The sequence below is a fragment of the Cherax quadricarinatus genome, chromosome 19 (assembly GCF_038502225.1).
Source record: "Cherax quadricarinatus isolate ZL_2023a chromosome 19, ASM3850222v1, whole genome shotgun sequence".
NCBI lineage: Eukaryota > Metazoa > Arthropoda > Malacostraca > Decapoda > Parastacidae > Cherax > Cherax quadricarinatus.
The window spans coordinates 31,118,007-31,133,006 of NC_091310.1; positions in this window are offsets into that span (position 1 = coordinate 31,118,007).

A 15,000-nucleotide genomic window follows, 5' to 3' on the forward strand; every position below is an offset into this window, starting at 1 on the left:
AACCATGCTGGTTGTCAATTATACACTTGTTTCTTTCCAGGTGCTCCACCACTCTCCTCCTGATGATCTTCTCCATGACTTTGCATACTATACACGTTAGTGATACAGGTCTGTATTATTATTATTATTATTATTATTATTATTATAATCAAAAAAGAAGCGCTAAGCCACAAGGGCTATGCAGCTACAGGTCTGTAGTTTAGTGCCTCATGTCTGTCTCCCTTTTTAAAAATTGGGACTACATTTGCCATCTTCCATACCTCGGGGAGTTGCCCAGTTTCAAATGATGTGTTGAAGATCTTTGTTAATGGTACACACAATATCTCTGCTCCCTCTTTAAAGACCCACGGAGAGATGTTGTCTGGTCCCACCGCCTTTGAGGTGTCAAGTTCGCATAGCAGCTTCTTCACCTCCTCCTTGGTTATATGTACCTCATCCAGCACTTGCTGGTGCACCCCTCTGCTCTGATTTCCTGGAGTCCTACTGGTTTCCACTGTAAATACTTCTTTAAATCTCGTTTCTTGTGAATTCCCTATCATCCTTCCTCAGTCTGATTACCTGGTCCTTGACTGTTGTTTTCCTCCTGATGTGGCTGTACAACAGCTTCGGGTCAGTCTTGACTTTCGGTGCTATGTCATTTTCGTATTGCCGCTGAGCCTCCCTTCCTATCTGTGCATATTCGTTTCTGGCTCTTCGGCTAATCTATTTTCCTGAGTTCTCTGCCTTCTGTACCTTTTCCATTCTCTAGTACACCTAGTTTTGCGTGTGTGTGTGTGTGTGTGCGTGTGTGTGTGTGTGTGTGTGTGTGTGTGTGTGTGTGTGTGTGTGTGTGTGTGTGTGTGTGTGTGTGTGTGTGTGTGTGTGTGTGTGTGTGTATGTGTGTGTTCGTGTGTGTGTGTGTATGTGTGTGTGTGTGTGTGTGTGTGTGTGTGTGTGTGTGTGTGTGTGTGTGTGTGCGCATGTATATACAGACTATATTAACCTACTTATCCAGCCCACTCGGAGAAGCTTGTCTTTAACCCATGTTGATTGGAACTGACTTGTTGCTTGACCCACCAGCTCAAGCAGGTGGCAGTAATATTCTGTTGTGCTTGTTTGATGTGCTGCTGCTGCTGCTGCTGCTGCACGACCCGTTGCTGTTTCTCCTGCTGCTGCTGCTGCTGGTGTAGCTGGAGTGCGTGATCAAGGAAAAGCTGAAGCGAGGATTGACACTTGTCGAAGAATTCTGTTGAGAGAAACATTTATCAGTGATGTACTCACCTAGTTGTCCTCATCAAGCAGTACTCAGACACTCATGCTCACCAGGTTTTATTCACGTAGTTCAAGTCGTCTGGCAATACTCACCTGCTTGTACGAAATAGACACGGAAACCAAACACTACCTGGAGTTTACCTAGAGGGTATTCCGGTGATCAAAGCCCCTGCGGCCCGGTCCACGACCGGGCCTCCCGGTGGATCAGGGCCTGATCAACCAGACTCTTACTGCTGGCCGCACGTAGTCCAACATATGAACCACAGCCCGGCTGATCTGGCACCGACTTTAAGTATCTTTCCAGCTTCCTCTTGAAGGCAGTCAGGGGCCTATTGGTAATTCCCCTTATGCATGGTGAGAGGCTGTTGAACAGTCTTGGGCCCCGGACACTTATTGTGTTTTCTCTTAGTGTACCAGTGGTGCCCCTACTTTTCATTGGGAGTACTTTGCTCCGCCTGCCAAGTCCTTTGCTTTCATAGGGAGTGATTTCTGAGTAGATTAGGGACCATTCCTTCTAGGATTTTCCAAGTGTAGATTATGATATATATCTCTCCCCTACGTTCCAGTGAGTACAAGTCAAGTGCTTCCAGATGTTCCCAATAGTTGAAGTGTCTGAACGCTAGGACATTTCATTGGAAACGTTTCGGTCCTGGGGTCTTCATTATTCCAGATATGTGACCAATCGTCACAGGACCGAAATGTTTGCAATAAAGTGCCTCCAGAGCCTGGTCATACCTACTCTGGAAACTGTGGATAGTATTTGTCTCCACTACCACTTCATCTAATGTGCTCCAATATTTATATGTAATGGCCCTATTTGCATTCATCTGTTTAGTCAGACGAGGAGCGTTATGCTCTGTCTGTTCCATCTTCAGTAATTATTCAATCTTATACTCTTTTATTTATAATTTTAATGGTTTGTAACACTGTTTACCTCCTTTAGTTTATTCCATTGATTAAAACAAACTCACCATAACGAGGTTTCGAGCAGTTCAGGATATATCCACACTTAGGAGGGGGAACTTTATGAATATATTTCGGTCCGTCCTAGACGGACTTGACAGTAGTTGAAGATGGAACGAAACGTGCGAGATTTTGGTGGGTTTACTCCACTGGGTTGCTGGCTCCTCCTTGTAACCATTACAGACAGCAAGCCAGCACTTGTATCTCTGTCTAAAGCCATGTCTCAGCACTTAGCAGTGGCAGCTGATGGCAGTAGCCAGCCCAGCAAGGATCCTTGACATATATGCTGATCTCGCTGGTCCGATACTCAGCCTACAGATCTGATATCATTCACAAGGTATACAATACCGACAGATGCATAAAAGAGACACTAGTGCAGTGTTAGGTAACTTTGTTACGGAAACGTTTGTCTCACCAGGGGTTTTATCAATCCACTTGGGAGACAGACAGGAAAATATGTAATCGGATAATGACCTGTTGTAGTCCAGAGTGGGTTCACAAAGTGTTAATCACAGAGTGATTAACACTTTGTGATTTTAGGCCGTCAGTTGTCGGCCTAAAATCAATTTAGTCAAAACTCGGGAGATTTTTTTTTTTCAGAGAACCGGCCGTATCCTACCGAGGGAGGGCAACCTAAAAAGAAAAACGAAAGTTTATCTTTTTAAATTTAGTAATTTATACGGGAGAAGGGGTTACTAACCCCTTGCTCCCGGCATTTTAGTCGCCTCTTACGAAGCGCATGGTTTATGAAGAATTTTTTTCCACTTCGCCATGGAGAATTCTGGAGATATTAATTATAAATATAATTATGGAAGCTACTTAAACGATATACCAAGAAGAGTCATACAACGCTGAGGTGATACTGAAGCTTCTTGTACGCCGTATAACTGTATTGAAAAAAATGACCACAGATTCGAAGCAAAGGTGTTTATGTTAATCCTCTTCCTTGACGATTTATGTGTGTGTGTATATGTGTATGTGTATGTGTGCGTACTTACCTAGTTGAGGTTGCAGGGGTCGAGTCCAAGCTCCTGGCCCCGCCTCTTCACTGGTCGCTACTAGGTCACTCTCCCTGAACCGTGAGCTTTATCATATCTCTGCTTAAGGCTATGTATGGATCCTGCCTCCACTACACCGCTTCCCAAACTATTCCACTTCCTGACTACTCTGTGGCTGAAGAAATACTTCCTAACATCCCTGTGATTCGTCTGTGTCTTCAACTTCCAACTGTGTCCCCTTATTGCTGTGTGTGTGTGTGTGTGTGAGAGAGAGAGAGAGAGAGAGAGAGAGAGAGAGAGAGAGAGAGAGAGAGAGAGAGAGAGAGAGAGAGAGAGAGAGAGAGAGAGAGAGAGAGAGAGAGAGAGAGAATGTGTTTCTAAGCGTGAATGTAATAGAAATCAAATAAGTATTTACATAAAATACAACACTGTTCTTGCCTTCTGGTGAGTCGTCAGGATGAGGTAGTACCTCCACAGGTAGTGGGGTGGCGAGGCAGAGTAGCCACGACACTGGCAGTAGCCAGGGTACAGGTAGTGGGGACACTTGTGGACACACTCTCATAGTTTTGTTCGTCGATCTTGTTGTAGCACACGAATATTTTCTGAGAAGCTGTCATGGACAATTATAAAATCAATGGTGGTTTCTGAGAGGCAGTAGTGTGTGTGGAAGGTGACGCAATGGCTCAGGTGAGAGGCAGCACTGTGTCTTGAAGGTGACGCTATGGTTCAGGTGAGAGGCAGTGAAGAGTGACGTTATGGCTCTGGTGAGAGGTAGTAAAGTGTCTTGAAGGTGACGCTAGGACTCAGCAGAGAGGCAGTGCTGTGTCCTGAAAGACTCCTGCGATATCTCGGGGTAACCTTGAGCGATACAGGTGATAAAGCATACCTTTACTGAGGCAGTCGTCTAGTGTGCGTGTGTGTACACGCGTCCAGGTAAGTTGTGAGAACAGTAATGTCTACAATTTGGCCTTGTTCCAGTGTCTCATAATAATGTCTCATAATGTCTATGGTCTCAAAATGTCTCGTAATAGTTGTAAGAAATGTGTGTGCATTGTTTGCCTATTGTTCCACAACTGTTTCTGTATCATGGATGGTTGTTGATGGTCTGTCAGGTGTTGTTTGCAAACAAACTCGCCCACGGGGGTCAGAGTTGTAGAACTTGTTTTCCATTTCCACGTGTGGAATCACTTCAAAAACGTCAAGGGGTGTGAGGGTGAATATATATAAGGTATTTTTAGTAACTTGGCTAATATGTGTGCATGTGTTTGCATAGCTACGCACTCACCAAGCTAGACTGGCGAGGGTTGAATCACTGCACCAACTCAGGCTTTAATGATTCTTGGCCCCCAGAAGCCAGTCTTACTTGCTTTCTCTCTCTCTCTCTCTCTCTCTCTCTCTCTCTCTCTCTCTCTCTCATACACACAATATACATGCAAAAAAATTCTTACCTTTCTGGCCAACTTGATATAGATTTGAAAATACATAATTGAGAAATTAAAAAGATGAAAGAAGAGGTTTGTTCCTTAAGTTCGAACTGATAATATAAGTGGATTTTGAATCTCAAAGAGTTTCTGGACCGTCCTGATGCGATGAAAACTTTTGCTCACAGTTTTTAATCAACTTTTATTCCGTTGTCTTAATGTAGTTCCAACGCGGCTTTTGATAATTACGCAGCTTGCTATTGTTAGTTTTCCTGTCGGCTCTTGACACCCTAGGAGAGTTTCTTCGGGGCTAGCGAAGGGCTCTTAATCCAGAGAATCAAAGCCACCCTCCACATCCTTGGATCACACCTAATTACTCCCGATTCCTCAGGTCCTGTGTGACCCTTACAAGTTCAACGCTTCCGCTTCAGTGCATAAAAAAGACACACTGCTTTTGTAGAGTTTCTCCGCCGATTTACTACGATTTTCTTTTTTAAGTGTTTTAGTTATATCTAAATCTAATTCTCAGTTTTCTTAGATGGCTTTCGGGAATTCTACAATCTTTATTATGTTGACCGAGCCATCATTTTAACCTTCCAGCATCTTTCTAGCGAAAATAAGTCACTCTGACTTTTGTGGGTTATCCTGGATAAGTTACACTATGTATGATAATTGTATTTTTATGGACTTGTGTCTAAATAAATTTAATTATTTAAGCAATGGACACTCGTCTTTACTTGCTGGCCTTCCGGGAACTGGGGCAGAAAGGCGGAGAGCCTTGCTGCCCCAGTTCACACTGATTATATGGGTACATCAGCGGCCAGGCGCGATCCGGCCAATATGGTTGACATGGTCTCTGAACTGTTCAGGTTTCCTAGGTTGGCTAACACACAAGACAACGAAGTCAACATCATCAAGAGCATCCTGAATGCGGCTAGGCACCTGACTGAGAGAGAGAGAAACCTGATTCCTAGCATCCGGCAGTCCTGGTACTCTTGCTAACTGCCCTGATGGGATCACAGTCTCTTCCTAAATGGGTGACAGACAACTAGTGTGGAACAATGCTTGCGTATCTACTCTGGCTGACAGCTACATCTGTTGTAGAAGAAGGGGATGGCGCTACTGCTGATTACAGGGAAGAAATTACTCTCAACAAACGTGAGGCACTTGACGCATCTATACCAATTAGCTCAAGAAGGATCGAAGATACTTGGACTCCTGGAAAAAATAAAACCTTCAAGAGGCTTCCCTAAGGAACCGGAATCTACTCTCGTCAGTATGTTCCAGCGCCAAAGTGTGGACATCCAGGGGGAAGTGTACCGGCAGCATTTTCAGCTCTCTAGTTCACATTCTGAGGAACTGAAGAAGATTCATTACCTCTTAATTTTTTTAACGAACACATGATTGTGCCAGCTAAATAAATCCTCACATAAAAAAATATGCTGGGTGGTGGAAAGACAAGAAAAATATTCGAACTGCTCAAAGGAAAAGTAAATTTTTCCATGGTAATGATTCCTCATATTTTGGACCAGAGCTGCACTCAAATAATATATATATATATATAAAAATATATATATATATATATATATATATATATATATATATATATATATATATATATATATATATATATATATACACATATAAATACTTTAGCCGTCTACCACCGAGGCAGGGTAACCCAGGAAAAGAAACACTTTCACCATCATTCACACGAAATCATTGTCTTTGCAGAGGAGTCCAGATATAACAGTTGAGATGTCACTCCAAACAGCCAATATTCCAAACCCGTCCTTTAATGTGCAGGCATTGTACCTCCCACCTCCAGGACTCAAGTCCGATTAACCGGTTTAATTGAATCCTTTTACAAAATATTACCCTGTTTTCAAAAAACATTCGTCTCCATTCACTCCTATCTAACACCTTCACACATGCCTGCTGCAAGTCCAAGTCCCTTGTACACAAAACAAATTTTACCCCTCCACCCATCCTTTCCTAAGACAGCCCCTACCCCTCAACCCCTCCACTACACCCTCCAAATCAACCTATTTTCCTCCTCTCTGAATAGCCAAACCACCTCAACAGCCCCCTCTTCAGCCCTCTGAATAATACTTTTAGTAACTCCACACCTCCTAATTTCCACACTACGAATTCTCTGCATAATATTTACACCACACATTGCCCTTAGACACAACATCACTGCCTCCAGCCGCCTCCTCGCTGCAGCATTTACAACCCAAGCTTCACATACATGTAAGAGTGTTGGTACCATTATACTTTTCCTCCACGGAAAACATTTGTCTCCATAGATACCTCAAAAAAAAAAAGAGTCACCCATAGAGGCAAAGACGGGAATGTATAATATAATATTAAAAACACAGTATTAAGGAAACAAAGAGATTTTTAAGACGTTTACTCTGGCAGCCTTTTATTGGAGAGCCTTTACGACTAAAACACGTGGGAGTTGAACCCCTGGGAATTGGAAGATGAACCACTGGGCGTCAAACCATCGGGAGTTGAACCACCGGGAGTTGAACCACCGAGTGTTGAACCACCGGGAGGCGAACCACCGAGTGTTGAACCACCGGGAGGCGAACCACCGGCTATGCATGTTTTGTTTTCATCTGATAAAGACAACAGAAAGTCTCGGAGAACTGCCAACCAATATGTTGTCTTCAGAATAATTTTAAAGTTGTTTGTTGCATTTCTTACCTAGAATGTGTATGTTTTTTAAAGAGTGTATACATCATGATGTGCATACATAGAGCAGCAGTGAATATACATCTTGATGTGCATACATAGAGCAGCAGTGAATATACATCTTGATGTGCATACATAGAGCAGCAGTGAATATACATCTTGATGTGCATACATAGAGCAGCAGTGAATATACATCTTGATGTGCATACATAGAGCAGCAGTGAATATACATCTTGATGTGCATACATAGAGCAGCAGTGAATATACATCTTGATGTGCTTACATAGAGCAGCAGTGAATATACATCTTGATGTGCATACATAGAGCAGCAGTGAATATACATCTTGATGTGCATACATAGAGCAGCAGTGAATATACATCTTGATGTGCATACATAGAGCAGCAGTGAATATACATCTTGATGTGCTTACATAGAGCAGCAGTGAATATACATCTTGATGTGCATACATAGAACAGCAGTGAATATACATCTTGATGCGCATACATAGAGCAGCAGTGAATATACATCTTGATGTGTATACATAGAGCAGCAGTGAATATACACCTTGATGTGCATACATAGAGCAGCAGTGAATAAACATCTTGATGTGTATACATAGAGCAGCAGTGAATATACATCTTGATGTGCATGCATAGAGCAGCAGTGAATATACACCTTGATGTCTATACATAGAGCAGAAGTGAATATATATCTTGATGTGTATACATAGAGCAGCAGTGAATATACATCTTGATGTGTATACATAGAGCGGCAGTGAATATACATATTGATGTGTATAAATGTGTATACATAGAGCAGCTGTGAATATACATCATGTGTGTACACAGAGCAGCAGTAAATGTACATCTTATTATATATACATAGAATAGCATTGTGAATATACATCTTCGTGTGTATACATAGAGCAGCAGTGGATACACATCTTTATGTGTATACAAAGAGAAGCAGTGTATACATTTATCATTCAAGTGTATACACAGCGCAGCAGTGCATATACACTTGGAGGTGCGTATATTTCCATATGTATATACTTAGAGACTGCGTTAACCACAACATTACGCAAGAAAATTGAGTACCTTCCCTTACTCAGCAGTATACTGGAGTACCCTCCCTTACTCAGCAGTATACTGGAGTACCCTCCCTTACTCAGCAGTATACTGGAGTACCCTCCCTTACTCAGCAGTATACTGGAGTACCCTCCCTTACTCAGCAGTATACTGGAGTACCCTCCCTTACTCAGCAGTATACTGGAGTACCCTCCCTTACTCAGCAGTATACTGGAGTACCCTCCCTTACTCAGCAGTATACTGGAGTACCCTCCCTTACTCAGCAGTATACTGGAGCACCCTCCCTTACTCAGCAGTATACTGGAGTACCCTCCCTTACTCAGCAGTATATTGGAGTAATCTTCCTTACTCGTGAAGACAATGGCGCAGCCTCTCTTACTCAGAATACTGTCTCAATATACAGTGGTACTTGGTACTAACTGCACTGCAGTGACAACAACACTACACAGGGCACCAAAGTGGTAACTGCAGTGACAACATTATAGTCGCAGCAAACGGTGGACCCTGGTAGTAACTACAGTGGCAACATCAGAGTTGCAGTACACAGTGGACCCTGGTAGTAACTACAGTGACACCATCATAGTCGCAGCACACGGTGGACCCTGGTAGTAACTACAGTGACACCATCATAGTCGCAGCACACGGTGGACCCTGGTAGTAACTACAGTGACATCATAGTCGCAGCACACGGTGGACCCTGGTAGTAACTACAGTGACTACATCATAGCCGCAGCACACGGTGGGCCATGGTAGTAACTACAGTGACAATATCAGAGTTGCAGTACACAGTGGACCCTGGTAGTAACTACAGTGGCAACATCAGAGTTGCAGTACACAGTGGACCCTGGTAGTAACTACAGTGACAACATCATAGTCGCAGCACACGGTGGACCCTGGTAGTAACTACAGTGACAACATCATAGCCGCAGCACACGGTGGGCCCTGGTAGTAACTACAGTGACAACATCAGAGTTGCAGTACACAGTGGACCCTGGTAGTAACTACAGTGGCAACATCAGAGTTGCAGTACACAGTGGACCCTGGTGGTAACTACAGTGACAACATCATAGTCGTAGTACCTGTACAGTGGACCCTGGTAGTAACTACAGTGACAACATCAGAGTTGCAGTACACAGTGGACCCTGGAAGTAACTACAGTGGCAACATCAGAGTTGCAGTACACAGTGGACCCTGGTGGTAGCTACAGTGGCAACATCAGAGTTGCAGTACACAGTGGACCCTGGTAGTAACTACAGTGACAACATCAGAGTTGCAGTACACAGTGGACCCTGGTAGTAACTACAGCGGCAACATCAGAGTTGCAGTACACAGTGGACCCTGGTAGTAACTGCAGTGACAACATCATAGTCGCAGTACACAGTGGACCCTGGTGGTAACTACAGTGACAACATTATAGTCGCAGTACACAGTGGACCCTGGTAGTAACTACAGTGACAACATCATAGTCGCAGTACACAGTGGACCTTGGTGGTAACTACAGTGACAACATCATAGTCGCAGTACACAGCGGACCCTGGTAGTAACTACAGTGACAAAATCAGAGTTGCAGTACACAGTGGACCCTGGTGGTAACTACAGTGACAACATCATAGTCGCAGTACACAGTGGACCCTGGTGGTAACTACAGTGACAACATCATAGTCGCAGTACACAGTGGACCCTGGTGGTAACTACAGTGACAACATCATAGTCGCAGTACACAGTGGACCCTGGTGGTAACTACAGTGACAACATCATAGTCGCAGTACACAGTGGACCCTGGTGGTAACTACAGTGACAACATCAAAGTCGCAGTACACAGTGGACCCTGGTGGTAACTACAGTGACAACATCATAGTCGCAGTACACAGTGGACCCTGGTGGTAACTACAGTGACAACATCATAGTCGCAGTACACAGTGGATCCTGGTGGTAACTACAGTGACAACATCATAGTCGCAGTACACCGTGGACAATGGTAGTAACTACAGTGACAACATCATAGTCGCAGTACACAGTGGACCCTGGTAGTAACTACAGTGACAACAACATAGTCGCAGTACACAGTGGACCCTGGTAGTAACTACAGTGACAACATCATAGTCGCAGTATACAGTGGACCCTGGTAGTAACTACAGTGACAACATCATAGTCGCAGTACACAGTGGACCCTGGTAGTAACTACAGTGACAACATCATAGTCGCAGTACACAGTGGACCTTGGTGGTAACTACAGTGACAACATCATAGTCGCAGTACACAGTGGACCCTGGTAGTAACTACAGTGACAACATCATAGTCGCAGTACACAGTGGACCCTGGTGGTAACTACAGTGACAACATCATAGTCGCAGTACACAGTGGACCCTGGTAGTAACTACAGTGACAACATCATAGTCGCAGTACACAGTGGACCCTGGTGGTAACTACAGTGACAACATCATAGTCGCAGTACACAGTGGACCCTGGTGGTAACTACAGTGACAACATCATAGTCGCAGTACACAGTGGACCCTGGTGGTAACTACAGTGACAACATCATAGTCGCAGTACACAGTGGACTCTGGTGGTAACTACAGTGACAACATCATAGTCGCAGTACACAGTGGACCCTGGTGGTAACTACAGTGACAACATCATAGTCGCAGTACACAGTGGACTCTGGTGGTAACTACAGTGACAACATCATAGTCGCAGTACACAGTGGACCCTGGTAGTAACTACAGTGACAACATCATAGTCGCAGTACACAGTGGACCCTGGTAGTAACTACAGTGACAACATCATAGTCGCAGTACACAGTGGACCCTGGTAGTAACTACAGTGACAACATCATAGTCGCAGTATACAGTGGACCCTGGTAGTAACTACAGTGACAACATCATAGTCGCAGTACACAGTGGACCCTGGTAGTAACTACAGTGAAAACATCATAGTCGCAGTACACAGTGGACCCTGGTAGTAACTGTAGTGACAACATCATAGTCGCAGTACACAGTGGACCCTGGTAGTAACTACAGTGACAACATCATAGTCGCAGCACACAGTGGACCTTGGTAGTAACTACAGTGACATCATAGTCGCAGTACACAGTGGACCCTGGTAGTAACTACAGTGACAACATCATAGTCGCAGTACACAGTGGACCCTGGTAGTAACTACAGTGACAACATCATAGTCGCAGTACACAGTGGACCCTGGTAGTAACTACAGTGACAACATCATAGTCGCAGTACACAGTGGACCCTGGTAGTAACTACAGTGACAACATCATAGTCGCAGTACACAGTGAACCCTGGTAGTAACTACAGTGACAACATCATAGTCGCAGTACACAGTGGACCCTGGTGGTAACTACAGTGACAACATCATAGTCGCAGTACACAGTGGACCCTGGTGATAACTACAGTGACAACATCATAGTCGCAGTACACAGTGGACCCTGGTAGTAACTACAGTGACTAAATCATAGTCGCAGTACACAGTGGACCCCGGTAGTAACTACAGTGACAAAATCATAGTCGCAGTACACAGTGGACCCTGGTAGTAACTACAGTGACAACATCATAGTCGCAGTACACAGTGGACACTGGTAGTAACTACAGTGGCAACATCATAGTCGCAGTACACAGTGGACCCTGGTAGTAACTGTAGTGACAACATCATAGTCGCAGTACACAGTGGACCCTGGTAGTAACTACAGTGACAACATCATAGTCGCAGTACACAGCGGACCCTGGTAGTAACTACAGTGACAACATCATAGTCGCAGTACACAGTGGACCCTGGTAGTAACTTCAGTGACAACATCATAGTCGCAGTACACAGTGGACCCTGGTAGTAACTACAGTGACAACATCAAAGTCGCAATACACAGTTGACCCTGGTAGTAACTACAGTGACAACATCATAGTCGCAGTACACAGTGGACCCTGGTGGTAACTACAGTGACAACATCATAGTCGCAGTACACAGTGGACCCTGGTGGTAACTACAGTGACAACATTATAGTCGCAGTACACAGTGGACCCTGGTGGTAACTACAGTGACAACATCATAGTCGCAGTACACAGTGGATCCTGGTGGTAACTACAGTGACAACATCATAGTCGCAGTACACCGTGGACCCTGGTAGTAACTACAGTGACAACATCATAGTCGCAGTACACAGTGGACCCTGGTAGTAACTACAGTGACAACAACATAGTCGCAGTACACAGTGGACCCTGGTAGTAACTACAGTGACAACATCATAGTCGCAGTACACAGTGGACCCTGGTAGTAACTACAGTGACAACATCATAGTCGCAGTACACAGTGGACCCTGGTAGTAACTACAGTGACAACATCATAGTCGCAGTACACAGTGGACCCTGGTAGTAACTACAGTGACAACATCATAGTCGCAGTACACAGTGAACCCTGGTAGTAACTACAGTGACAACATCATAGTCGCAGTACACAGTGGACCCTGGTGGTAACTACAGTGACAACATCATAGTCGCAGTACACAGTGGACCCTGGTGATAACTACAGTGACAACATCATAGTCGCAGTACACAGTGGACCCTGGTAGTAACTACAGTGACAAAATCATAGTCGCAGTACACAGTGGACCCCGGTAGTAACTACAGTGACAACAACATAGTCGCAGTACACAGTGGACCCTGGTAGTAACTACAGTGACAACATCATAGTCGCAGTATACAGTGGACCCTGGTAGTAACTACAGTGACAACATCATAGTCGCAGTACACAGTGGACTACTGGTCGCAGTAACTGGACAGTAGTGACAACAGTCAGTAGTCGCAGGACACAGTGGACCCTGGTAGTAACTACAGTGACAACATCATAGTCGCAGTATACAGTGGACCCTGGTAGTAACTACAGTGACAACATCATAGTCGCAGTACACAGTGGACCCTGGTAGTAACTACAGTGGCAACATCATAGTCGCAGTACACAGTGGACCCTGGTAGTAACTACAGTGACAACATCATAGTCGCAGTACACAGTGGACCCTGGTAGTAACTACAGTGACAACATCATAGTCGCAGTACACAGTGGACCCTGGTAGTAACTACAGTGACAACATCATAGTCGCAGTACACAGTGGACCCTGGTAGTAACTACAGTGACAACATCATAGTCGCAGTACACAGTGGACCCTGGTAGTAACTACAGTGACAACATCATAGTCGCAGTACACAGTGGACCCTGGTAGTAACTACAGTGACAACATCATAGTCGCAGTACACAGTGGACCCTGGTAGTAACTACAGTGACAACATCATAGTCGCAGTACACAGTGGACCCTGGTAGTAACTACAGTGACAACATCATAGTCGCAGTACACAGTGGACCCTGGTAGTAACTACAGTGACAACATCATAGTCGCAGTACACAGTGGACCCTGGTAGTAACTACAGTGACAACATCATAGTCGCAGTACACAGTGGACCCTGGTAGTAACTACAGTGACAACATCATAGTCGCAGTACACAGTGGACCCTGGTAGTAACTACAGTGACAACATCATAGTCGCAGTACACAGTGGACCCTGGTAGTAACTACAGTGACAACATCATAGTCGCAGTACACAGTGGACCCTGGTAGTAACTACAGTGACAACATCATAGTCGCAGTACACAGTGGACCCTGGTAGTAACTACAGTGACAACATCATAGTCGCAGTACACAGTGGACCCTGGTAGTAACTACAGTGACAACATCATAGTCGCAGTACACAGTGGACCCTGGTAGTAACTGCAGTGACAACATCATAGTCGCAGTACACAGTGGACCCTGGTAGTAACTACAGTGACAACGTCATAGTCGCAGTACACAGTGGACCCTGGTAGTAACTACAGTGACAACATCATAGTCGCAGTACACAGTGGACCCTGGTAGTAACTACAGTGACAACATCATAGTCGCAGTACACAGTGGACCCTGGTAGTAACTACAGTGACAACATCATAGTCGCAGTACACAGTGGACCCTGGTAGTAACTACAGTGACAACATCATAGTCGCAGTACACAGTGGACCCTGGTAGTAACTACAGTGACAACATCATAGTCGCAGTACACAGTGGACCCTGGTAGTAACTACAGTGACAACATCATAGTCGCAGTACACAGTGGACCCTGGTAGTAACTACAGTGACAACATCATAGTCGCAGTACACAGTGGACCCTGGTAGTAACTACAGTGACAACATCATAGTCGCAGTACACAGTGGACCCTGGTAGTAACTACAGTGACAACATCATAGTCGCAGTACACAGTGGACCCTGGTAGTAACTACAGTGACAACATCATAGTCGCAGTACACAGTGGACCCTGGTAGTAACTACAGTGACAACATCATAGTCGCAGTACACAGTGGACCCTGGTAGTAACTACAGTGACAACATCAGAGTTGCAGTACACAGTGGACCCTGGTAGTAACTACAGTGACAACAGTCGCAGTGGACCCTGGTAGTAACTACAGTGACAACATCATAGTCGCAGTACACAGTGGACCCTGGTAGTAACTACAGTGACAACATCATAGTCGCAGTACACAGTGGACCC